The following is a 26783-nucleotide window of genomic DNA, read 5'->3' on the forward strand; positions in this document are numbered from 1 at the left end:
TGTTTGACTACTTATACGTATACACTGCACAGGCTTTTAGAGATCTGGTGGAAACAGGGTTCTCGAGGCTGAGAGGTTAACAGGTCTCCAAGCAAATAGTTTTCATAGCAGGAGTTCTCTGACTTTATAATCTGACATGAACCAGGTGTGATTGGATGGGCTGCATTACATAACTTCCTCACATCAGCAGTAAAAGTTTAGAGCCCGACAAAATAGCCCAAACAGCAAGGTAGCCCTCTCTCCTCTGCAGCGCCCGGGTGTCTTCAGATTATATTTTCGTTTGTGGGCATTTTGATCTACCCCTTGCTTCAGTGTAACACGCAGCCACGGCACACATGGAAGCCGAATCCTTAACACAGGGCACAATTCTTTCATCCCAACGTGGCACTTTGAAGTTCTATAGCTCAGGTGCAAGTGAAAGGCCAAAACAGGCCAGGCAGCTCAAGCTTGCTGGAAAATCTACTTAGCTTCAGAAACCTGGTGTTTCCCCCTCCCCCCCTCAAATAGAAAATTAGGGTCATATCATCACTGCACCCCTTTATCTCCCAGAGGTATTTTTTTAATATCCAGCAGATTAACCTCACCCCCGCCCCCCTTTTGCTGATTAAAGAAATTAGATAGTTCAAAACCCAGCAGGAGAAATCAGCTGACTGCCAATAGCTTTCAGGGACACCACTGGCCCCATGGCACTGAGAACCATAACACCAAATTCCATATGAAAACTCTCTTCCCATTTTCCTTTCTCAGGAGGCCCCCCTCCGCCCAAGCGCTAATGGTGCCAATATCCTCCTAGGACTGAAAGTTTTACTTCATCTCCTGCCTTCATTTGAGGGGATAACACATGGAATGAAGCGTACAATAGGGGCTCAGATCAATAACCTGGTATTTTACATATTCAAATGGGTGCTGAAAATAATGGAGATGGGCCCTTGGTCTTGGCGAAGGACACGCGTTCCTTTTCTTTCTTTCTTTCTTTTTAAAGCCAGCTTCATTTGGAGGTGCATCTACCGATGACTTCTGTCAGGGAGCTTGTTCCTTTGTGCCTCCTTCCAGGAATCAAAGCAGACATTATTGTGAAACCTATCTTTACAGGTCAAAGGTCAGATTTCACAATCCCAATTACAATGATTTCTAATGAGGTTTATCTTGAGAGCTGCGAGTGTTTTGATTCCCGAACAATCCGGTCTCTTGCTTGAGGGAGGAAAAGAAAACTAGTTCAAAAAGAAACCGTGGAGGTGGTTCTACTTTGGGTTAAAAAATGCATTCAAGGAAGTATTTGCTGCAAAGAATTTGTTTCAAAAGCCTTAATTTTAAAAAAAAAATTAAAGAGCTATAAAACATGACACCAGCTTGGACTACTGCAGAAACCTCCGAAGGGTAAAATGGACTATCAGGGTGACAAATATTTTGTACAGAATTCCCAAGAACAACAAATATGTATTCAAGGTCACCCATCCTTTTATACCCTTTGGAAACAGCTGTCAGATTGCTCTTAATTTCTAGGATGCATTACAAATTTCCTTAGGAGAAGAAACACGTAGCAATAACTCCTAGGAAGTTAAAATCCTTGTGAGCTCTGCGCTTCGCAGAAGCCCGAAGCCAGGCTAAAACAAAGACTGTTCTCTTTTTTTAACCGAGAATATTAGCAAACCATGTTTTTTTTTCTTTTCCCAATAAGTAATAGTTCAGATATAGATCAAACAACTTTTACCCAAAAAGCTACCAAATATATATTAATATAGCTCTGCTCCGGGGCTTGTGTATGTGTGGGTGGGGGGGGATGTGCTTTAAAACAGGTGTTTTTATTTGTTTTGTAACACACCTAACTATGAAATATTGCATAATACAGCTGATGTTTCTCAGCAATGAGTACGTGTGATTTTTTATTACAGTATTTAATCGTTGTGCTATTTGGAGTGAATATGCCTGTTACTGTCCCATAGTCTATAAAGTTGATATGAACGTGTGTGGCTGCACAATAATTGTTATTTACTGACTTGCAAAAAGAGACTTTATTTCTTATCATTCTGCCTAACTTATGTTCTGAACTTGCACTAACATAATAGGATGGATTTTAAAGAAAATCCTAGGTTGTCTAATATTTCCTCAACAATCAGTCAGTTTGGGAATGCTTTTGTTTTTAACAATATTGTTGCAAAACCAACCAACCAAAAATCCAAACCAAACCATCAGCGTGCTCCGTTCATAACTAGCTACGAATTAATATTCGGGCTGATATAAAGTACAATGAAGATTTCCATTTAAATCTGAAAGCATCGCGAAACATGTGGCCAAAGATTAAAGGTCTGAAATTCAGGGGACAGGATTCTGAATTTCAGGTTAAAATTTTTTTTTAACTTCCTCTCTGGTAGGAAGAGAGTTAGTCAAGCAACATATAAACACCATTCTTCGTGGTCTGACTACAGACAGAAGAACAGAAGGGGTATTTTTGTATTCTAAAGCTTTTTCTGAACAGGTTTAAAGGAGTGTATGTAAACTAGCTAATGAAGCTCTTTCTTCCGGTTGAATAAATCGGTGAATCAGACTTTGGTGGAAGTAGAAGTCATTTGCTCTGAGATCTGATCTTTACTGGACCAGGTGAGCTACCGCTTCATTGACAAAAAGAAAAGAAAAAAAGAGAAGAGATTTTGTTTCTTTGTCACTTCATTATATGCATAAAAACTTTGTTAATTGCAGCAGAACCGAGCTAGAAGGAAAATGGCTTAGTGACTATGCCAATTATTATTTTAAAAAAGTGTCTTTGAAACTCAAACCCGTTCTGAGAATATCTACCACGATTCTTTTAAAACCAAAGAGAAAAAGGAAAAAAAGTGAATACAGCAAACAACAAATTGGCATCCTTGCTAATAAGAGAATTTTCTCTTTAAATCCCACTTACTGCACTGCTTTGCGTGGATATTTTTGACAGAGAATCTGAGTTGTAGAAACCAATTTTCACTATTTATAATTTGTTTGAACGATGAAGTTTAGTGAATTAAAAAGTTGATGGAGGTGTTCAGATTATTCCAGTGCTTTATGGCATTTTAGATTCGAAAATATAGTTTAGAATATATGTGCGCCTCCCTCTAACATACATATTTTATATTCCTATAGAAGGATTAGACAAACAGAATTGATTCTGTTTTCTTACGATCTTTGCTTAGTTGGATTTCAAATCGCGACATTATCACTACCTCTTGCAGACGCCTCTGTCTTTATCTAGGAGCTAATTGATTTGATCTACTTACTTGATAGCTACCTTTTAGAAGGACTACAGTTGTACTGGGAGACAGAGCGCAGAGTACTCCATGGGCGAGGCGTAAGCATTGTGAAATCGGAAGGCGTGAGGGTCTGCTAAAACCATCACATGCCGATGTTTGTTGAAAGCCAGGCACTTGATGCAGCAATACAAACCCTCCTACATTCATAGGGCCTATTCCGCTCCAGTCTGTATAACAGTCTTTAACCCACACCAACAAACAGATCCCGGCAGGTGGTTGCAGAGTTTTAAAGATACTTTTACTAGTGAACCCATGGACTAGTTTCATTACAGGGTAAACTTTCAAAGTGTCTGGCGAAAAGTGCGGCTTGTTAAATACAACCACGTATCGGGACCTTATACAATGAAACCAGGGTCTCCAACGCCAAGATATGTATTTTAAAATGAGGGATGTTGGGGGGGAAAAGCTCACAATTGGACTGTTATTTTTCCTCCCTTAAGCCATCACGGTGATTTGAATTATTTTGTGATACATATGGGGGGGAAAGATCAGCGTCACAAAGACAGACGTGCGTCTGATATGCTATGTTTTATGGCTGTGTAACTACTTTCAATGACCTCAGCTACACTTGTAAATCATATCATCACAAACCTCTGAAAATCACTTGAGGAGACTGGCGCTAGGTACGTATCCCCGAGGAAGTTAAAAACCAAACCGAGCCCCCCCAGCGCCTTTCACACAGACAGGGAAGGGAGCAAATGACAGGCCGAGCAGATTTCAAAGCGACAGCAAACTTTCCAAGGGCTGGAGTCTTATTTGTAAGAGTCTCGCAGAGGGATAACATGGGGCGAACGACCACCAGGCTGCTAACCCGACCTTCTGAAATGCACCGGGATCAATGAAGGAGCATCACAAGGTAGTGAGTCAAAGAGAAACCATTCAGCGTGAAACGGGTCTGTCCCTCTCGGAAATAAGGCCCACATGTTTAACATACCCAGGTAAACAGGGACCGAAAAAGCCCCACGTTCACGGCACTGAGCTTTTTGGAGAAGCTTCGGGGGCGGGGGGGGGGGGAAGGGGGGGGAAGCAGAGTATTTGCCTATTCTTAAAGCGCACTTTAAAATCACTAAGTCGGCTGCACCACATCTGTTACGCTCAGATGTCATCTGGTTTAGCTTCAATACAAGAAGATAGATACATAAATAAATACATAAATAGATGCTGGCTTGAATACAATAAAACAAAACAAAAAAACCTTCCGAGAGTCGGGTACGTTTTATCTGTCCGCCTATGTAGTTTTTGTCTGATTGGTAAATTTGCGCCTGGGGGTGGGGGTGGGTAGTTTTATAGCGCCAGGAATAGATTCTTTCCCCGTACAAAACAGGTTGCCTCCATACTCAGGAGTGCCCTAAACGTCAGTGGCTTAGTTGGTTTATTGGTCTTGTTGCTTTCATAAACAACCACAACTCTGGAATGTCAGAGCTGGAGTGTGCGGTGGTGTATGTCACAGCTGGAGACTTTCCCTTGCTTTGTTTCCTACATCAGCGTTTTATAACCATGGGAGTTTGCATCTTTAAAACTTTGCCAAGAGCCCTTTAACTTTGCATGTGTTTACAAGCACCAGGGAGACCCACAGGTTTGTTTCCTTGTGGATTCGTCTGCAATTTTTTGCTTTCAGATTAGGTAAAAAATAAATCCCTCGCACTTAATTTAAGTTTAAAAGCCCGAACATCAAAGCTGTTTCACTAATATTACACACAGCTCTTGCAGTCACCATCGCCCCTAAAGCTCAGAACTTTCTGGCAGTATTAGCGTTGTGGGTTTCACATTATGCATCCAACCGATTGTCATCAATAAAATGTCACGGGGCAGAGATAAACATGGGGGGATTCCCTCGCATTGACTAGAAACATGACTCGGAAATCCTAGTGGATGTAAATACACCACACATCGAGGTGTCATCTTTTCACTGGAGGGACCTTTTCAGGCAGAATGAGCATGTCTGTGACAATGTATATTTTTTAAAAAAATACCCCTTGAAAGCTGCATCTCTTCACGGTTTCCATCACATCTCCAGTCCAAGCACCAGGTTCCACCAAAACTTAGAAAAGAAATAGTATTTGAATCATAAAAGCCAACAGTAAGGCCCATGGTGGCTGCTTTATTTCTAATGAGTAAGCTCAAATATGGAAATAGTGGACAGTATGTGGGAAATAACTGATATTAAGGTTAGGTAGGATCAGCCATCTCTTTTTGGAAAGAACAAAGCACCCTTTAATTGCCCTCCAATACATAAATCATAATTGTTTGACAGTTGTTCATTACAATAAAGTTGACAAAATCTTCCAACAATCAGTTATGCCCTCTCTTGATGCTGGTAAAACCCCTGTTACATGTGAGTAATGTTAACACAAACTGTTAACACAAACTTAGCAAAAGGCTCTTTACTGGAAACTTAGAAGTGCTGAAGCTTTGGAAGGAGAAAAAGGTACCATCTAAAGAGGATACCAATTCTGGACAGGGCCAAATATAGCATGAGATTTCCGCATTTACAAAAGAAAATGGAATCATGCTGATTTAGTGGGACTGTGTATTTTCTCACAGCTGCAACTTTTGTCCAAACATACAACTCTGACTCTAGTGTATGTTTTGCCTGAGTAAGGACTGCAAGGTGGGGCCAGTACAAGGTTTTAATGTTTAAAAATGCATCAATGGAAACATTACATGTTGTTCATGTGGATTGTACCACAAATAAGTACCCAAAATTAACATTCTGCTTTTTAGGAGTTTTTCAATAGCACCCAGGGGCCCTAACCAAGATCAAAGTTCTCACTGTGCCAGGAGCTGTACAGAAACATAGGACATTCCCTGCACAAAGAGCTAACACTCTAAGTAGATAACAGCCAGAAGTTTGTAGGGGAAACAGAGGCACGAAGAGGTGAAGGCCCAGATTTTTAATGGGAGTTATGCGCCTACCTCACAATGGGGAGTTAGGCACCTAAATAAAATCTGGGCCAAAATTACTTGCTCAAGGTTACATAGGAGAGCAGCCAACAGGAGGACAGCCGTAGAGCCAGAAATAGATTTGAGGTCTCCTGACTCCCAGCACAGCATCTTACCCAGACTATACTGCCTCCCAAAGCCTGACTTCAACACACATGTGCAGGAGGTCACACTAGATGATCACAATGGTCCCTTCTGACCATAAAATCTATGAGAGTTAAGACAAATTGTGGGTTCATACTGTGTTATTGGCACAAACAACTTCACTGATGTTATGTATCATGGGGCAAATTCGACAGAACTTACTCAGGCAAAACTTCCATTAGCTATCATGAAGGCCAGCTCCTACATAAGAATATAAGAATGTCCATTGTGGGTCAGACCAAAGGTCCAACTAGCCCAGTAGCCTATCTTCCGGCAGTGGCCAATGACAGGTGCCGCAGAGGGAATGAATTAATTAGCACATTTCCATTGAAGTCAATGGAGCACTGCCAATGTATACCAGCTCAGAATATGGCCCTGAAATTTTTGCCTGCGTAAGAGATATAGTTCTGGGCCAGCTAGGTACTGTGAGAACTAGGCTTTTCTACACCAGGAAATTCCTTATGCACTTTTCAGCTGCACCAGATACACCATTGGTTTATGTCCTAGTGTAGACCAGATGCAGATATTTTAACGACTGTGTCATCTATGTCCAGTCTGCTAGAGCTTGACTGGTGGCAGCTGCATCAGTGCTGGAAAATGGGTGAGAAGTTTCCTAGTGCAAAACCAAACCCTAGGCACAAGCAGTGAACTATAGGCAGAGTAGCAGCCCGGAGATCTAATATATCTCTTTGCTTAGGTGGATTTGATAGTCATATCTTTAAGGAGGTTTTCTGGCTTTATTTAATTTGTTGTTTTTCTTTAATCATATAAGAGAGAGAGAGAGAGCGCAGATCTCTGGAGGAGGTGTGTGGGAATGGGAACAAATACGGGTGCATTTATGTAGGGTTTAATGCACAGGTAAATTTACGCCAGAGGTATCTGTTATATGATGTAACAGGTAAACACATTTTAGATACTGACATGTACCCCATAGACAAAATTAGCTCTTTCAGAGTTATTAGAACATCAGTGATGTAGATCTTTTATATTTCACTTTTTAAAATGTGCACCATTTACTTGATAGACTACACATGCTCTATCAAAGACACTGACATCTCTTGTATTGTTTCAGTCCACAGAATGAAGCTAATCTGATATGACGAGAGATAGTGGGAGTTTTGCCACGATGGCAGCAGGATAGGGCTCACAGAGATGAGTGATAAAAACATAGCCTCATTCTGATTTCATTGACACTGGCATGAATAAGAGCAGCTCTACTGAAGTCAGTGGCACTGTGTAGAGCATGTGTCTGTGAGGTCAGAATTAGGCCCAAAAGGTGTTATGTATGCAGATTTGCCAACGTCCACATGAAGTTTTATTTAAAAGCATATACCAAAATTGCCTAGACCACAATAACAGATTAATGGCCTACACAGTGCTGTAGGTATGAAAAAAGAGAACAACAGGCAATCACAAATCCCAGCTGAATCTAAAACTCTATTACACTGCTCCATTCTGATTGTACACGCAAAAGTGCCATTTAAGTTACTAATGCCTATCATTTTGTTTTTATGTATCTCATCTATGTCTTTTGCTGAACATTTGGCCAGATCCTGAACTGGTGTAAATCGTTACAGCTCAATAGAGACTTCAATAGAATTATGCTGCTTTTACCACAGTTTAGGATTTGGATCCTTATGTTAATGACCACAACACAAGCCCTAAAATCCCAATGACTTTAATGAATAAAGTGAGCTGGATTTGTCCCTGTAAGTAATAAAACAGATAAAAGCCAAATGATGGGAGCTGTACTAATTTTCAGACACCTCCAGGGCCTCCTAGCACCAACATCTTATAGTCAACCCCAAGTGAAAATGACTGCTCTTGCATTCCTTGCACACTCCAAAATCCTAGTGAAGTCAATGAAGTGAGACAGTGGCCAAGATCCTCAACTGGTAATAAACTGATGCAACTCCATTGATTTCACTGACATGAAAGAGGGCAAAGACAGACAACGAACTTCCCTTTTGACTTCCATGGAGCTATGCTGATGTATACCAGATGAGAATCTAGCCCAGTGCTTTCAGCGGGAGTTCCGAGTATGCTAAAAATGCAGGATCAGGCTTACCTTTGTACTTTATCAATGCTTATGTCTTTGCAGTGGATTTTTGTACTTAGATATGCATTACTTAGTTATAGGGTATCATTATCACAATCTTGTAAGAGTTAGTTGGGAGATTCATTTAAAATTACAAAACTTCCAGGCAAATTCTGACAATTTCTAATAAATTATGAAAAAAAAAAAAAGAATTACAAAGAAACATACCTGTGCCTGAACATGAAATACTACAGTAAAGACCAAAATCCTGATTTTTTTCCTCCGTGAATGCAGATTTACACCCACATAACTTGGATCAGAATCTGTCCCTTGAATTTTATTACAATGGGAAAACTGTCATTGAAATCAATGGGAATTTTGCATGAGTAAAGATTGAGTAAAGCTGAGTCAGGATGTCAGAATTTGGCCCTAAACAATACCCAGAATGTTAGCTATTTTATTTAGATATACCAAGATAAACTTAAAATGTACTCAGGATAGGAGCTAGAGGGTTTAAACTAAGCAATACTATTCTCGTGTACCGCATCAAAGAAGATAGATTTGGAAGGGACTTCTTCAATCACTTAGTCCCAACCTTTTGCATCAAGCAGGATAAAAAGTTACACTAATCCTGCCATAAATTTGTCTAACATTATCTTAAACATCTCCAATGCCATAATTATCTCACTAGGCAGTCTATTCCATTGCCTGATCACCTTTGCCGGTGCATTTTCATTTTTTTCCCTAGGAAATCTCTCTCGTTTAGACTAAGACCCAAATAAATGTTCACCTGCCAAAGGAGTTTACTGACCAGTAAAGACAAACAAAATAAAACACACAAAAACACCCCAAAGTGACTGTTCTTGAATGGCAGTGACCATTTGAACCAGTAAATCTTCAGTGGTTAAATAACAGAATTAGCTGTGCATTAATTTAAGTTAGTGCTATACATGCAATGAATGACAAGTAGCTTTTAGAATGAATCTTGGATAAACCAATGCAAATATTTTAATGTGTCTCTTTAGAACTAGATTGTGAGTTTGGGGGAATATGTATTTACACCATTGTAAGAAAATTTAAAAACAGTGAACTAATCGTGAGTTCACATGATTTACTACTCACAACAGATTCACTGGAATTATGTGAACACTTTGAATGAAGACCATAGAAAGCCTGTCTAGTCCAGTCAGCCCTTTTTGCTATCAATAGTCTGATTCGCATGAGTGCAGACTTGTACTCAATGTGTCATTTTTATGTTCAATTCATTTTTTACATATAGAAATAAAGGGCATTCGGCACACTGCAGGATCAGGTCCCTAATTACATCATTATCTTTTCTTTGCCATATTTCACAATGGCATTGTCAGCAATAAATACATATTAATCACGTTTATATTTTAAGATGAGTAAATTCACAGTATTATTGAAATACATTGTAGGGTGAAAGTTTAAAACCTTGGGGCCCAATCCTGCTTCCACTGAAATCAATAAGAGTTTGGCCTTTGGATTCAGTAGAAACAGGAACAAGGTCTTGTACTTTCTCTATAGAAACATTAAACTTAAAGCAGACTAGTGTGTGTTCAACAGTTCTCCATTGTTTCTCACTTGTAATGATAGTTTCTCATGTGAAGTTTTATATATTCTTTCACAATAAATACATGAAACAGTTAATCCAATGTTACATTGTTTAGGAATATTTTATTTTCAAATGACCATCATTTCTTCTCTGCTCTGTTTGCTCTTCTCAATGTCTGTTTTATATTCTGGAAATGGAAGAACCATTCCTTTAATGCACATTTCTTTCTGATGATAATCTCTCTTTCTAGCAAATTTCATGACTCCAAAAGCTAGTCTATATTTTTGATCAGTAATTATTGAACCACAATGGAAAAGTATGTACGTGCTCTGAGAAGAATGGAAAAAACCCCACTTTGTTATATTTATATTATCTACTAGACATAGATATCTTCCAAGGTGGTTCTAAATGACTGGTGATATAGTACCAGGATGGATGTTGCTCTGTCCTCTTTTGATAACAGCTATGGCATATATGTTAGAAACATTGTATGTTCACAGATAATATTCTGTCTAGCTTCATTGTGTATGTACCACAGGACAGATCCAGGGTAACGATCAAATTCCAGACAGTGCAAATCTAGAGGGGTGTGTGTGTGTGTGTGTGCAAAGGTGGTTTAAAACTGTGTGTAGAGCAGGTTGCCTGGCATAAATTAGGACAGACTGCAGGCTATTCTAATTTAAAATGGCTTCATTCGTGCCCCCTTTTCCCTGCTATGCTGGCAGCAGGGAGATGGGATGGGTGTACGAGCTGCTAAGCTGACTGTACACTACGGGAGGATTGCTATTACACTGGTGCAATCCTGTGGGGCCAGATAAGCCAGCTTTATGGCCAGATTCCACGGGTGGTGCAGTGCAAAGTGGCTGCACGACATTGAAGAATCTGGCCCCCCCCACATATGTTTCTATCTCCTATACTATGGCCCCAATCACACGAGGTGCCAAGCGCAATGAGAATGTATACAGTATGTGTATGAGCTTTCGTGAGCTACAGCTCACTTCATCGGATTAGTCTCTAAGGTGCCACAAGTACTCCTTTTCTTTTTGCGAATACAGACTAACACGGCTGTTACTCTGAAACCTATCAGTATGTGTATGTATTATGAGTATGTGGTGTATGCCAGTGTGAAGAGGAGCCTGACATCAGTTAGTGGGGGTACACACAAAGTTCTTTGATCCTGAAGTCCTTACCAAGGCAAAATGCCATTGACTTTCACAAGAATTTGCCGTGGGACTTCCGTGAGTCAACGGGGACGTCTACCTGAGTAATGGCCGATGGATTTGGCCAGTACTCTTTTACCAACAGGAGTGAAATTCACACGCCATGTCAAGAGCCATATTGTACCCACTGAGGGTTAGACACAACTCGACACTAACTTCAATAGGGTGTCTGTTTAAAAACTCATGGCCTGATATGACACAAAGCAATTTCAAGTCAGTATACAGAATCTACCCAAGAATTTTCCCTCCCCCAAATCAACAAGGATAACACAACAGAATTGAATAGTAGAAGTGTTTAATCTTCCTCTCATTCATAGCAGTGGGAGATTTGCCATTGAATTCAATGGGAGCACAACTGGGCCCAAAAGTAGCATTTTCAATTATATTCGCATTTATCAAAGGTCAGTTAAATGATACGGTCACTTAAAAACTGTTCTCCAGAAACGGGAGTAATAATCAGTTATGTTGGGTACTGCCCTAAGAGTGTCAATTAGGATCTACTTAGGTACATTCACTTTTTAAATAGCCGGTGGGCACCAGCAGCTTGTTGCAGTAGCAGCTCCAGTCTAAGTGTTAAAACAAGGCGTTTGGTTTTGAAATGACCTATAAAGCCTGTCAGCATTTGCAATCCAGCTTGAGAACAGTTGTGCAAAGCAGACCTTTTGATGTCCAGGCGGATAGTCTGCCACCTTGGGAGGGATCCAAGTTTTCCAGGGAGTTCAAATTATCACTGTATAGTATATAAACACTAGCATTTGGCAACCATGAAATACTGATAGGGACACTGCCCTATAAATAATCGACTTCTTTCTCCCCTGGTATGAGATGCTGAAATAATATAGTGCATTATGAGTGAAAGGTGTCGAAGGCTGGGTTTGAAACTCAGCACAATCTTTATACTGAAACATGAATGCGGCCAAAGGGCTCACCTGCCAACACAGCCATATCCACAGGCTGCCTTTTAAATGCGTTCATGGTGTTTTCCTCGCCTAGAATTATATCTACCACTATAAGAAGCAATAAACAGTCTAAATAAATCATTAATTCTCAGATTTATAATTTACGGATCCATTAGACCTTTAAACAACTTACTAATATTTATCTAAATGAACTCAGTGGTACGGCGAATTTAAAGCTGGTAAACATACTGTTTATTGAATTATTTTGACCATGCTAAGGAAGTAGCTTGTGGCAGAATTAAAATTATTTAAGGTTATTTTCCTGTATCGTGTAGATGCAGTATAAGCTTCATTTTTGGATTATGATTTGTATTATGAAATGCTTATCAAGTGTTTTTCAAAGATTAGTTTAGTTTTAATTAAATAAACCTTTCTCAGGAGAAAGCTCCCAACTATTCTTCATACCCAGAGGCTACCGTACTTGTTGTTTTTAATTATGTTTCACTGTTACCCAAACTGCTTTGGGTACTCCCGCCCAATTAAATCAAAGACACTGGCTTCTTATACACAATATGTTTAATATTTAATTTTAATTAAATTAATTAAATTGTTTATTTAATTTTATGTGCATTATTGTGCATAGAGCAATGCAAAATTTATGATAGGAAGCATTTGTGGGAGCTCTGAAACAAGCTAATTACAGAGGAAAAAAGATACTTCCACTCTGTTCCTAGGGAATAAGCATCCAACCATAAGGAGAGAGCAAAAGCAGAAGTTGTTTGGATAAAATAATAGGTAGTTGCAGAGCATTAAGAATTATTTGTTTTACCTTTGTTTATCTTGTTACCCTTACTTGCTGATATTATAATAGGCTCCACAACAGACCTCTCTCGCAAATTAAATAGGTAATCAATTATATGTTAGTGTAACTAAAACTAAAGCTATATTTTCACTTTGTGAAGGTGTATATAATACAAATGTTTCAGGACTGTTAAAGGTCAGCAATTCACATGGTACAATATACATTCCTAGGGATGCCAATATTTTCCTGTTCTTTTAACAGATCTATTTCTTTCACAGGTAATCATTTAAGAGAGCTCTGCTGTTTTATTAAATGGACTGGAACACAGAAAATTCATTTAACAGTTCTGTTCTTTTATTAGGTCAAATTTCTTTTGCAGTATACCTTCTCGTGTGGAGAGACTTACATTTTTCTAACATGCTTATTCCCTTTTCATTTTAAAGGACATCACCGTATTTCTGTTGCTGTTAGTTTGGCGCACGGACAGTGTATTCCTTTAAATAAGTCTTTTTCTTTTAACAGGTATTAGATATAGGCATAGATAGAAAGAGATTTTCATGTCACGTTGGTCCACATTATTTCTACAGTAACCAATTAATACTTAAGATAAACATAAAAATAACCCTTCCTAACAATATTTTTTGTTATTTAGTGGAAAGTAGCTATCAAAATTCTAGTGTGTCGAAGAATACAAACACAGGCAAACAATAGAGGGCTGATTCAAAGCCCCACTGAAATTTAGGGGAATCTTTCTATTGTCTTCAGTGAGCTTTGGATCAGGCTCTAAGGGTCTAATTCTGCAATTCTCAAGTAGATAAACATCCCACTGAACTCAACATGCATTCGACAGGAATTTAGCTTCAGTAAGGACTGCAGGATCAGGCCCACACACTAGTACAATCGGAAATGGGCCTGTAAATTCAAAACAGTTTAATCCGTAAGAGATCACTCTATGTTTCTTATATCTATGTGGTTCCTCTGCTAAATATGGTCATGAAAAAGACTATCTCAACTGCATGAAGAGTATATGTATTATATGAAAAAAAAAATGGAAACTGCTATTTGATAGCCACCATTTCATTTAGTAGAATTGCAGCACACTTTTAAAGAATTTACATTAATGTCATCATTGCAAAACACTGGTGTTCATTTTTTCTTTTATAATACCCACTTTCCATACTTAATTGTTAGCAGTTTACAGTGAAATACAATGCATTACTTATTTTAGTATTACAGCAGTGAAAACAAATATAAATAAATTTACCCACATGGATTATTCATATAATAATTAACAACTCCTAACCCCAAGAGCAGAACTGCTAAAAAACAATCTCTCTTCAATGTTATAGATATTCATATTGCAGTACTTTTGTTTCAGCAGATTAAATATTATCATAAAAGTAGCTGATGATGCAGTAAATTAAAAATCAGATTGCGGTCGACTTTACAGCAGGTTTTTTTTTTAGTTTAATACAATTACCCCTGAGTGGCTAAACATTCGTTGTAAATCAGCAGCAGCTGTCACAAAGACTTTTCTCTTAAAACTAATGCGAGGAGAATTTTGGACTAGAACTATGTTAACAGATATACAAAATCCGCAGAAGTTTTAATACTGAAAGAATGCATGTCATAAAGACTCATCTAGGTATAGCGTTATCTACTCCACTCTATACTCCTGTATATACACAGTAATACTATGTATGCATAATACATCTGTCTTACATACATACATGTATTGTGGAACAAATCCACTTGAGTTCACAGAGATATAGCCGTATCTCAGAGTGCTCAGAATTAAACAAGATAAAGGAACAAGAAGTTAGGATAGGACTAAGCCTTGTACGCTAGCTTTGTGACAGGTAGGAATCGAAATGTGTTTGCACCACATTTCCATACTATCAGGTGTACACAGCCATGTTGCTGAGGCAATATGGTATGATTATTTTCAGTGCATTTATGATACACTACACCTTGAGTTAAAAATCTATGCATGGGAACAGAGAAAGATCTCATATACATTGTAAATAGGAAATGGCTAATTAAGATTCCTTCATACGGTCCGTAGTCAGATAATGCATGACTCTGTGTGTGTGTGTGGATGATGGAGTGGAAGTTTTGGGGATTCCACACCCCTTGCATGGAGTTCAGCTTCCTGTAGGATATATGTTCACATGAGATGGGTGCAGGAGAGATGGGACTGTGGGTTTGCTGCTATGTGGAACTGCTGGTCATTGATCTCCACAGAGCAAGGTTCCAGGAAGAATAGGGAGATACTGCAGTTTTAGCGATGGAGAGGCTCCACAGTCACTCTGCACTCTTGGAGAGGATTCCCTCTCTGGCTCCCTGAGGAGATCCAGTGCCCAGCTCAAATAGGGCACTGATTCCCAGAAACTGGGCTATCATGAAAAAAAAAATCATAAAAGAGGCATTTTCCTGGCACCTGACCCTACACTTCTTTTCAGGCAAAACTGAGACTGGAGCCTCTCGAAACAAAAATCGCACAATTAATCTATAAACTGAACGCGATGTATTTGAAGTCAGACATTCCAAAGGTAAAAGGAAATGTTTTTGCACTGTAAGCAAATAGCATATCTGCAGGAGACAACACTAAATGCTCCTGCCCGTTGAATAAAGTAGAAACCTATAAATAAGGTTAACAACTTAAATACAGCTTTGCACTTGCAAGTAACAGGGCTTTATGTAAATTACAGAGTATTAGCCTTAAATTATATTTTCCTGGATTATCTTGGTTTCACCAGATTGCAGGTTCTTTACATTTAATCTAGTTCATGAATATATTCTATTCTTAAACCTTGTCAAGAAAGAATACTAAGTATACAGTATTTGCCCAGTTTCTCTGGTATCTATTGTGCACATTGAGTTTTATATAAACACATACTTTGGACTTTATAAGGAGTATAATGTTATCTCCCCCAATTAAATATCAGTGTTATAGGTACTTTAATGTATGTATATTTTACCAGATGAACTTAATGTAAAGCTGCTATGTAATCACTGTAGCATCCTGTATAAATATTGATGGGTATATTAACAAGGCAATCATGAGAGACAAGGGCCCAGATCCTCAAAGGGATTTGAAATTAATGTGAGTTTGGCATCTTGAAACCTTTCATGATCTGGGCCAATGTTTCTGTATTCCTCATGCACCCCAAATCCGCATTTTCGGTAGGCACAGTATCCCAATTGACACAATAGATGCTAATAGTGCAACAGGAGCAATCTATGAACTCAAACGCAGCCCCATGATAGAACTAAATAGCTTTAACAGGGTTGGCTCGGTCTCGCAAGTTCAAATCACCCTCCTTTCAAAGGGCTTAAATCAAGTTTTATACAGCAGACCAAGGCAGTTCCTAAATACATTAGGAGTTTGGTTCTCTGTTGCTTGCACACTGCAACCCCCCCCCCACTTTGTGCTTTAGCAGGATTGGGCCGCTGATGGCTACCCTAGAGCTATTACAGTCTCCTATGTAGAGCCCAACCCTGCACCCAGGTTCTCCTAGTGCACCTACACAGAAGGCCAGACTCTTCCATGGCATCATTCCCCAAGCTGCATTCTCTTTCTGTGCCCTCCCCATTCTGCATTTAGGAAATCCCCTGAGAGGGTGACCCAGGGCAGCAGCTGGGTGTAGAAGCGCCATTGCTGGTACACCATCATGGCAGGTAGGACCACTGTGGGAATGGAGTCAGTGCACAGGTACAGAGCTTATGCATGGACAGCCCTGCCTTTCCGTTGGCTCTGGAGAATCTGCAGGGCTTGGGGACAGCCCTGCTGCCTACTCCACATGGGGTTAACCAGGGAGAAAATGAAACGAGACCTCAGCCTATGGGTGTTTGCCCTGGGAAGGGTCCATCAGGTCCTGTACTGTTACTTATTCAACGAATACCCAAAGTGTACTAGGTAACCTACAGAGAAATGAATAAAAGACACAGACCCGGACACAATGAGCTTACAGCTTAGGCAGAGACCTGACAAGGTGAGGGAAGACAGACCAGAGGGAGAAGGTGGAGTGGGGGATGGGAGATGAAGGTTACTGACACAACACTGTGAGTCAATTTAGCAGCCCTGCACATGCACACAGCTTATCTTTGCCTTGGTGTTGGTTCAGTGTTAATCACTCTGTGCATATCTTGGTGGTTCACTAAGAAGCCTAAACGCCACCGCAACATACCTGCGTTATGTAAACAATTTTCTCCCTTGTCTCAGTAGTCTGTTACCCAGACTTTGCCCCCTCTTTCTACAGATAGAGAATCTAGTTCCCCAACCACTGCACAGCTGCTGTTGTTTTACAGCCATTATGTGAAGTGAAACACACTGCTTTTCGTCATTTCAAAACATCTATGTTAAAGGCTGTCTTCTCTTCCTCAGCTCCTCTTCCTCATATCTCCCCACTCAGACCCTCTAAGAGGTTCAGCCCTTCATTCAGAGTCCTCCATATGTCTCACTTCAAGCAGTCAGATTGGTTCCCCAGTAAAAATGAGCACGGCACTAGAGGAGGGGGATCTCTGGGCTGTGAGGATCACAGGAGCCCCACCCTGCCCCATGTACTTGCCTCATAGAGGGGTTGGGCCATTAGGGCACAGTCCAAGGCCTGGGGTGAAGTCCAGCCTGGCTCCCTCTCCTCTTCCGTTGCTCCTGCTCCAGCAGCTGCCAGAGTCTGTCTCTGATTTCCCTGTGGGTGGCTGACAACTTTAATGGGTCTGCTCTTGTGAGTAAAGATTGAAGGGTTTTATGGAAGGGTAATTTTGACCTGGTAGAGCAAAACAACTCCACTGGAGCTATTAAGAGCTATCATGTAAACCCTTCTTAATTCTGGAATTACTGACCTGGTCACCCCAAACAAGTGCTGATAAAAACCTTTATTTCACACCACTCAGCTAAGTGTTCTCTATGTGCCACATACTTACGGAAAAACATATTTTAGCAATGGGTTAGAGAGTTTTTAAAATATTTTACTGTGACTATTTCTAAGTACATCTGAATTTAAAGCCAGGTTACGATGGGTATTGTCTACACTGCAGTTAGACATTCGTGGCTGGCCCAGGACAGCTAACTTGGGCTGGGGGGCGGGTGTGGCTCAGGTTTGTTTAACTGTGGTGTAGATGTCAGGATCGGACTGCAGCCTGAGCTCTGAGACCCTCTCACATCCCCGGGTCTTAGAGCCTGGACTCCACCCGAGCCCAAATGTCTACACTGTAATTAAACAGCCCCTTCGCCTGAGCCCCACAAGCCTGCGTCAGCTGGCAGAAGCCAAGCACAGGGTTTTAACTGCACCATGGACATTCCTTATGAGTCCAACTGTGCAAGGCGGTGAGGGAGCTCCATGAACCTCAAAATGACTTAAAATAGCTTTTCTGTACTTAAAAATGCCATGAACTTAAAGTCCACTATCTTGAGATGTGCCATGGCTAGAAATAAGTCTCTCACTTCCCACTGGTATAATGCTTCCATTCTCTAGCCCTGCAAATCATCATCAGTGTCAGACTTCAAATGTGTGACATTTTCATATACAGAAACATTGTTACTGCCCCAGGATGGAATTTGGTCCCATCCTGGGCTTCAGACCAGATCTGGGGTATGGGAGTGGGAATTCCATCTTTGTGAGAGATGGAGGACGTTTCTCTGGCTGACTGATTAAAAAATGTGGTGGCTAGTTGAAGTTGCTCAGGGGTTTGAGATGGTAGCATAACGCCTGGGGAGAAGGATTATGGAGCAGAGTGCAGGTCAGGTGGCCAATGGTGCACAAGAAACCTACTTATTACATAGCTCCACAGTTTATTCCAGGATTGAATAATTTAATAAATGTAGACCACCTCCACACACACACACACAATACGTGTATGCATGTCTATGCATAGGTATGTGTAATGATTTATGTTGTGTGTATGCATATGTCATTACATATACACACCCTTTGGGCAGGGCACTTTATTTTCCCTACATTGGATAGAAGTTGATCCTATACACAGAAGCCTTGTATGCTAGGATTAAGTCTAGATGTCAATGTGTTCAGTGGAGCTATTAAGCCCTCGCAATATGGGTTTACAGTAGAAACACTATCAGCCTCTTAATTTAAAGAGCAATCTGGCTAAAGCAATGTGAAAGGAACTGCTGTATTAGTACTTGCCTTTATTAGCTATGGCATTCAAAACAGCAGGTTGCGTAATCATACTGGATTGAAAAATATTGAAAAAACCCTCTAAAGCAGATGATAACTTTTGTTTTCAGAGATGTATGTTACAGGAACTGTGTTCTCCAGATTGAACTGAGATTCTCATCTGCTTTTGCTAATATTTATTTTATGACACATTATAACTACTGTGTGTTGCTTTTGCCAGGAACCCATGGGAAATAAAACTGGAAACTGTGTTGTGGTAGAAGCCAACAGGCCACAACTTTATTAAACATGAAACCCAATGTAAAAGGCACATGCCACTACTTCCAGCAGCTATTTGTCAGGCCATCAGGGCCAGAGGCACTATGAAATGCCTCTAAACTCAAAAGCAGCGGCCACTCACTCTTAGTTGTCTCCCCTTTCTCTTTGGAAGAATCAGGGCTGCCATTCCCCAGGGTCATGCCTTGCACCTGTTCTGGTCTAGTGAAAACAGCTAAAATGTCAATGCTCCAATATTAACTACTCACAATGAACTGCCGTTGAATCAGCTAGCGAACAAGAATTATTCACAGATATTGGTCCAAGAAGAAAGCTGATTAATGAAAAAGAAAAATCAAGACAAATAATGTTCTCTTCAAAAATATTGTAACAAAATTCGTCAACTAGAAATTGTCCTTCATAGCCCCCAAACATCTTTAGTTTTGGTTAAAATGAAAATAGAAGTAGAATGGCCTTGTAGAATCCAAGCTTGTTACTCTTGTTAGCATTACCTTTTCCTTTTGCTTTTGTAACAAAAACCACAGCCCAATATAGCTCTTTCACATCTATTAACCACTAACCTACTTAGGACCATCTCCATAGCCTGCTTTGGGTCAAGAATGGTTAGGTCCTCCACCAGTGTTTCCAGGGAGTGAGCAATCCATCAGTCCATGTAAACAATATAAACCTGTTAGCCCCGCCTTTTTCCCCTCCAAAATGGACATGGTCGTTTAACCAGCAAAACACACTAAAGACCTTGTCCTGCTGCACAAAGTATAAGAGGAGAGAAGAGTGGGACTGCACAAGGCCTTGTGGGCCCCCATGTCCCTCAATGCTGGGCCCAATGAGCTTCTAGTTGCAATGAGAGTTGGCATAGTAAAAATAGTAGGCCAAATTAATTCCTGGTGCAACTCCAGTGAAGTCAATGGAGTTTTATGCACTAATGATGATTTTGGCTTCATGTGTTTTGATAACAAACCTATATTGGTTAATAGCGTATACGTGTCCAGTATATATGCAAATCATATGGAATTAAAATATACTAAAATGGATGAAAATACATCTCTATACATCTCATTTAGCACTCTTTAGAAGTAAGTGATTATTTATAGCTGCCAAAGGATCTTTCTCATAATAAAAGTGTCAAGAGCAGTAGTTTCCATCTGGAATCCTAAAACCATACCTTGTTTTATGTTGTGACCCGCTTGGATCTCACAATTCTCTGTGGCCAGAACAAGACATCAGGAATGGTTTCTAAGGCTGGCTTTGAGGGTTCGGATGGTACTTTTGTTGGCGGCTAATGGGAGAATGGGGTATGGGGGATGCTTGGGAGTACTAGGTATGGTGTTGGTGGGTGTTGCTGGGGCTGGGGATAGGGATAGTAGAGTGTTCTGGGAGCGGGGGGTGCTGGATAGAGGCACTGAGTATGTAGCTGGTAGAATGGGAGAGTGGGCTGGAAGGGGGATACTGATGTTGGTTGCTGGGTTGGCTGCTTTCCAGCTCCCTGCTCACACAGTGCTCAGCTCTGGGGCGACAGTATTTCAAGAGACTGCGGAGCTGCCTTTTTTCTACCTAGTGGATATTTCCTTGTGACCCACGTGTGGGATGTGCCCACCAGTAATGAAGTCTTGATATTGAATATGATGAGGCACAAAACTCTGTCCACAGTAGAATATATTTCCAGAGACAGGACGCCTAATCTGCACCACACCCACATTTTTTAGTTTTTATTAATTAATACTCTTTTAAAATATTTTAGTACCTACATATTTTACCCCAGAGGAATGAGACAGTAGTAATATGAAAGGTGGGCTAGTGCTAATATCATTTTGTTAGATGGTTATATATGATGAAATATTTGTTCCACTGGTTTAATTGTGGTGAAAGCATGTATAATTTTAAACATAATGTAAAATCATCTCCAAAGCGAGGAAATGTGAGATTCATGGTAAAATCATTTTTGAAAGTTTTTGATTATCTAAGGCATCAAATCCTGGAAGTTAGCACACAGACCAAACACATGGGCTCAGGAATATGCGTACTAATGCTGTAGCGTCCTCAGTTCCATAGCACCTGCTTTCTGCAATGTCAAAGGATGTTACAAACACTTAGTGAAGTAAGCCCTGAAAGGCGAATGGAAATCACTGCGTTTCAGATGAATACTTACTTGCTGGCAGACTGCTCTGTTTATGTTCTGATGAATCTCTATGAACATCTGTTGTTTCCAGACATTGATAGTGTGGCTCTGAAATGTCGTCTTTCCCAAGCTTGTCCTCACAGGTCTTTTGTTGGGGGGTGTGGGTGGCCACCAGGAAGGCAAATGAGTATATCTGTATAAGTGGCCTATTCTATAATTATTGGATTTAACCCACATATTCAAAAGCAGGTGCCTATAGTTAAGCATCAGAAACCTGGCTCAGAACAATTTCATTTATTTACTTTGTAATTGCTGCAGCGTTTGTATATTGACATCCTAGAAAATGCTCTACAAATATATTTGTACTGCACTGAATCTTAACACTTCTTTAAATTCATGGGGTATTATTTAATCAGCCATGCTGCTTAATATTATTTCTTCCTTGTCTATACAAGTGATTATTTTAGCTGCTTCACTTCTATTTCACTGCTGATCCGTATAGTTCTGTCACTTCCCAACATTTTCACTAGCATAATCCCCAGTCCACACCACATCAGATTAAGTTTGTCTCAGCTAGTACATCCAGGACTCTCCTGGTCATGGGAAATGTGGAAGAATGGTGTAGGCTCCAGACACTACCTTTGAGAAAGAACCCGTATGCCACACCAGTCTAATGTTCTAGGTATTTTAAATCCAGACTTTCTTGTCCACTCTAGTTTTTCAAGTCACACATTCAGATTCATTATTTACTTAAAGTTAATTTAGTGTTTGTAAAAAAGCCTGATGGATAGCACTGAAGTGGAGGCTTCTTCACACTGTCCCATAAATTTTTTGTAAACCAGGTCTGGAGGGATCACCTCTCAGAAAAACAGAGTACACCGTCTCCATGCCCAGGCAGACTTTGTCCTCTCTGTAGGATTTGACGGCCCCTGCTGCTGGTTCTGGACAACAAATAACTTACTCGTGGCTATTTTCTCTGCGTCTCTTTATTCCGCCCCATAAATATACAAATAAAAACCAAAAAGAAAGCTAATACAATGTATCTGAGACAGATAGCTGCAGCTGGATGCATAAGTTTTGATTATGTGAGCCAATAAGATCTTAGCATAGCTAGATATATGTGATCTGAATAAATCATATTACTGGTGTGTAAGCTTTTGGTCCAGAGCAGCCAGAAACTTGCCCAAATGCGTCTTAGATTTCTTCACTACATAGAAGTACAATTATACATGTGATGCTGGAAGTTGTGACTTAAAGAAACAATGGCCTAAGACAGGTTGGATGCGTATGTGGGGGAACAAGAAGCATATGTCGTCTGAACTGATTTTACCTCTTTAATCTGCTTTGAGGGACATGACTTAATGCTATATGCTGATTTAGATATAGTGCTAGTCAGCCAAGAGTAAGACCATAACACACAAACAGATATTCTGGAACTTGACCTATACTTCATTGTGACCGTATGATTGGACTCAGAGCTGACAGACAGAAGGCGAGAGACTTTAGTATAGGAAAGAGACTTTGTTCTGCCACGTAAGATTACCAAATATCTTAAACAATGTTCTGCAACTTAAGCACAGGCCCCTCCAAGTAACCTTTTCTATAATAATTGACTGAGTTACTTTTTTATCCATTTTATTGTTTTTGCTTCTACTCTTGTAATTTGCCAATAAGAATTTCAGCCCCAAATTTCAGCCTAAAATAAAAAGTGGCTTGGATTTTTTGAGGTGCTGAGCACCCACAACTCTCTTCAAACCTGTGGGTTCCGACACATCTGAAAATCCAACAGCTGTTATTAAGCTACTTCTAAGCATGGAATTAGGTGTATAACTTTAGGCACCTAATTTTGAAGACTGGTGCCTACATCTCTAATATTTTATTGGTATACTTTATTTCAAGTGAGCTCACCCTTCACATCTCCAACTGTAATATTAACCAGGACAAACTGGGGAGTGTTCAAACAGTAGCTTCAGAATGGGCCCCTTGTTTTACGTTTAAGAGATGTTGAAATGTATGTGTAACAGCGCTGTAATGATAGGTATCCACTGAAGATTTCAGGCAGGGCCAAGAGGGTGACACCTAGAGCTGACCAACGTTTTTCAAAATTTTAGGATGTTCACAATTTTTTCATGAAAATTTTCAAACAAAAATCTTTCATTTTTTGGATCATTTTCCAACCAGCTTCAGTTATCAGTGAACAGACACAGGATTGAGGGATGTAGGAGAGCGATCTGACGGAAAGAAAGCCAGAAAGAAACCCATGAATGGAATGCTTTTTCAGAAGAAAACTAGAGTATTCCTGTCTGCATGCATAATCTACCAGACAAGGAGCAAAACTTCATGTCAAGCAATAGCTTCTGCTCCCAATCTTAACAACAGAATTCCTAATCTGGAGCAGGTGATGAAAAATCTGGGATCAGAACTATTGTCCAAAGGGACTGACTCATATGAGGATGCAAGTGCCTGTCTCTCTATGTCTGCCCTGCCATGCTGCCATACAGACCATGATGAATCATGAACAGGAAAGGGCTCATGGTATGCACACAGAGGTAAACTCAGCAGATGCCTCTGTTGGTACATGCACGGATGTAAATGCAGGAGAAGCCCTTGCTTTTTACTTCTAAGAGGTAGGTTTTTTGACAGATTTCCATGTATTCTTCCAGACCTCTCCAATAAAAGATCAGTCAGGTCAGCATGACATTTATCTGTAAAAAGGGGATCATATACATGAGGAGAAAATTTGTCCTTGTATATGTTGAGTATTGACTTGATGTTCATTGGCTTCACAAACCTAGGATCACTTCACATCAACTGGAGTAGGCTGAACTATTTACTCTTTAAAAAAAAAAAATTAGCCTTCTTTTCTGTGTGGACAAACAACAAATAATAAAGGACTACCGAGAAGACAGCTAAAAACCTTCTTTCTAATTTGGTGAAAAGTTTGTGAATGGGATATTACATGATTCAGCCAACTGCAGTGTAGCGAAGCCTTACCCTCCAAGTGAGTGGTACGATGCAGCTGAAAATATTGGAAAGTAATTGCTCTAGACACAAAAATGAATGAGAAAAAAAATCACACACCTTCTAAGAATATATGATACAGGAATATATATATGATGCAGGAAACATACCAGCATCCTCCCAGGACTTGAAACATATTCATCAAGGAAAAGAGAAAATCAAGGTTGCAGTGTACAGATGTGAACAGACAGGATCTTTCCCGAGAGATTCCTAGGATATTGGATTTTGTTCCATGTGTAGAGTGTGACCAAGGATATGGTGTATGCAGTTCAAATTTTAAAAGGCCACTGGGAGTATATTTGTAAATGGAAGTTTTGCCCCTGAGATCTCATCATATTTCACTATTCATGAGACCATGGGAGCCACCAAAGCAAAGCAGTGAACAAACTGGGGCCCGGTAGGTCATGTTCCTCAAATGAAAGTCAGAGAGCTTTATATGTGCTCCATGAAATAGGGAATTTAGAGAATTGTCAGGATGGTAGTGGGGTTGTCAGCCAGATGTTGGTAAAGACAAATCATATTTACTTTAACAAGGCCTCACTCTTCTTGTGAGAGATCAGACCGTTATTCAGATGGAATTCACCACAAGCAACAGCTTTTGTTGCAGGCACACACTGGGGATTCCAATATCTAAAACTCAAGTTAGAGGCACCATAAGAGTCTAATGGCTAACAGATAAGGAGAAAGGGCTCAGATTTCTCTAACAGCATTATAGCCAGATACTGAGTTATTATTTCCCAGCATCTGGGGTAGGGTAGGGTGCATCAATCCAGGTCTGTACAGAAAATTAGAAAGTTTTCTGTCAAAAGCGATATGACATCTTGTCTGACAACCAGACCTGGTATGTCTGGAGAACTCAGCTGAGCTAAGATTTCCACCATCATGACAAAAATGAGAGGAGAAAGAGAGAAGTCCTCTTATGTGTCTGTAAAAATCAGAAGTGATGATGCAGGCGCCTGCTTGGGGCTTGCCCTATGAACAATGCACCCAGCTGAGTAATTTATTCTCAGTGTAAAATCTCTGACGGGTCAAGAATAGAAAAGCTGTTCAATATGGTCAAACATCTTTTCAGCTTCAAGGAGTAAGTGGGATATTTACAACCTATTTTGAAGCTAAAACTGGAGAGAACCTCGTATAACACTAGAAGAAAGGTTCATAAAGAAGATACAGGTTTTAGTTTTGTGTAAGTCTGAATTTAATATTGGAGAAGATACCAAAAAGCCACTCCTGGGTGCATACAAAATATTGTGGAGTTTGGGCTCAATTTAGTTTAGCCTCCTCTCCCCAAAATTTGGATGACTGTCTGAACGGTTTAAACCTCCTGGGTCTACAGAACCAGGCTGAAAATTTCATGGAACAGACTTTCTTGTGGGATTCCTATTTCAGGTTGTGCTGACAAGACAAGCCCTTTATGTTGTGAATTGGCTCTTCCCCTTCCAGTGCTGGCAGGAGAATGGAATTGCAGGGGGATAAAAAGTAATGACAAGAAGGTAATCAGTCTTTCAAGGCTGCAGGTGTTCCAATTCTCTCCAAATTGGTTCACCTTCCTTTTGGGAAACATTAAGGAGAGACAGACTAGCAGAATATCTTAAAAATTATGCCATTAAAAACAACATTAATTCATAAAAGGGGTTGACCAAAGCCCATTGAAGTCAACAGGCATTTTTCCATTGACTTTGACTGTTGTTGGGTCAGGCCTAGAAATGGAAAATTATGAACAAAAAACTAAATAGGTTGGATCTAGACTGGATCTAGAATGTTCTCAGTGCTACCAGATGAAAGAACAAGGAGTAATGGTCTCAAATTGCAGTGGGGGAGGTTTAGGTTGGATATTAGGAAAAACTTTTTCACTAGGAGGGTGGTGAAGCTCTGGAATGGGTTACCTAGGGAGGTGGTGGAATCTCCTTCCTTAGAGGTTTTTAAGGTCAGGCTTGTCAAAGCCCTGGCTGGGATGATTTAGTTGGGGATTGGTCCTGCTTTGAGCAGGGGCTTGGACTAGATGACCTCCTGAGGTCCCTTCCAACCCTGATAGTCTCTGATTCTATGTAAAGGAAAAACATGGAGAAAATATCTCAAACTTTAAGTTTACAGTACTATACCAAGGACATTGCTTGGCAGCACGACACTGAAAGGGCAGTACTACACTACAATACCTGTTAGCCTGGTATGGGGGATGAGGTATTTAATTATACAATAGACAGGCTTGGATATCAAAGGCTGTGGCTAATTGTGAATAGAAGCAGTTGGGACAGACAGACATGACTAATAGTAGTGCCAGAGTGTTAGCACACATTTTTATTATTTAGGAAGTGGAGCTGGCCTTGTGATTG

General features: G+C 40.1%; 1 long non-coding RNA gene across 2 annotated transcripts in view; it reads right to left on the reverse strand.

The window, feature by feature from the left end:
• Positions 1 to 604: 604 nt before the first annotated feature.
• LOC144930948 (uncharacterized) overlaps positions 605 to 26783 on the reverse strand; it is a 238306-nt gene continuing 212127 nt past the window's right edge. The window contains exon 5 of one of the 2 annotated variants that reach the window (XR_013636462.1): positions 605 to 1046. This is a non-coding gene — a long non-coding RNA (uncharacterized LOC144930948). Of the gene's footprint in view, positions 1047 to 1128; positions 1192 to 26783 lie in introns of those variants that run through there. The other variant, XR_013636463.1, reaches the window with a different exon arrangement.

The sequence above is a fragment of the Lepidochelys kempii genome, chromosome 11, assembly GCF_965140285.1.
Source record: "Lepidochelys kempii isolate rLepKem1 chromosome 11, rLepKem1.hap1, whole genome shotgun sequence".
Classification (NCBI taxonomy): domain Eukaryota; kingdom Metazoa; phylum Chordata; order Testudines; family Cheloniidae; genus Lepidochelys; species Lepidochelys kempii.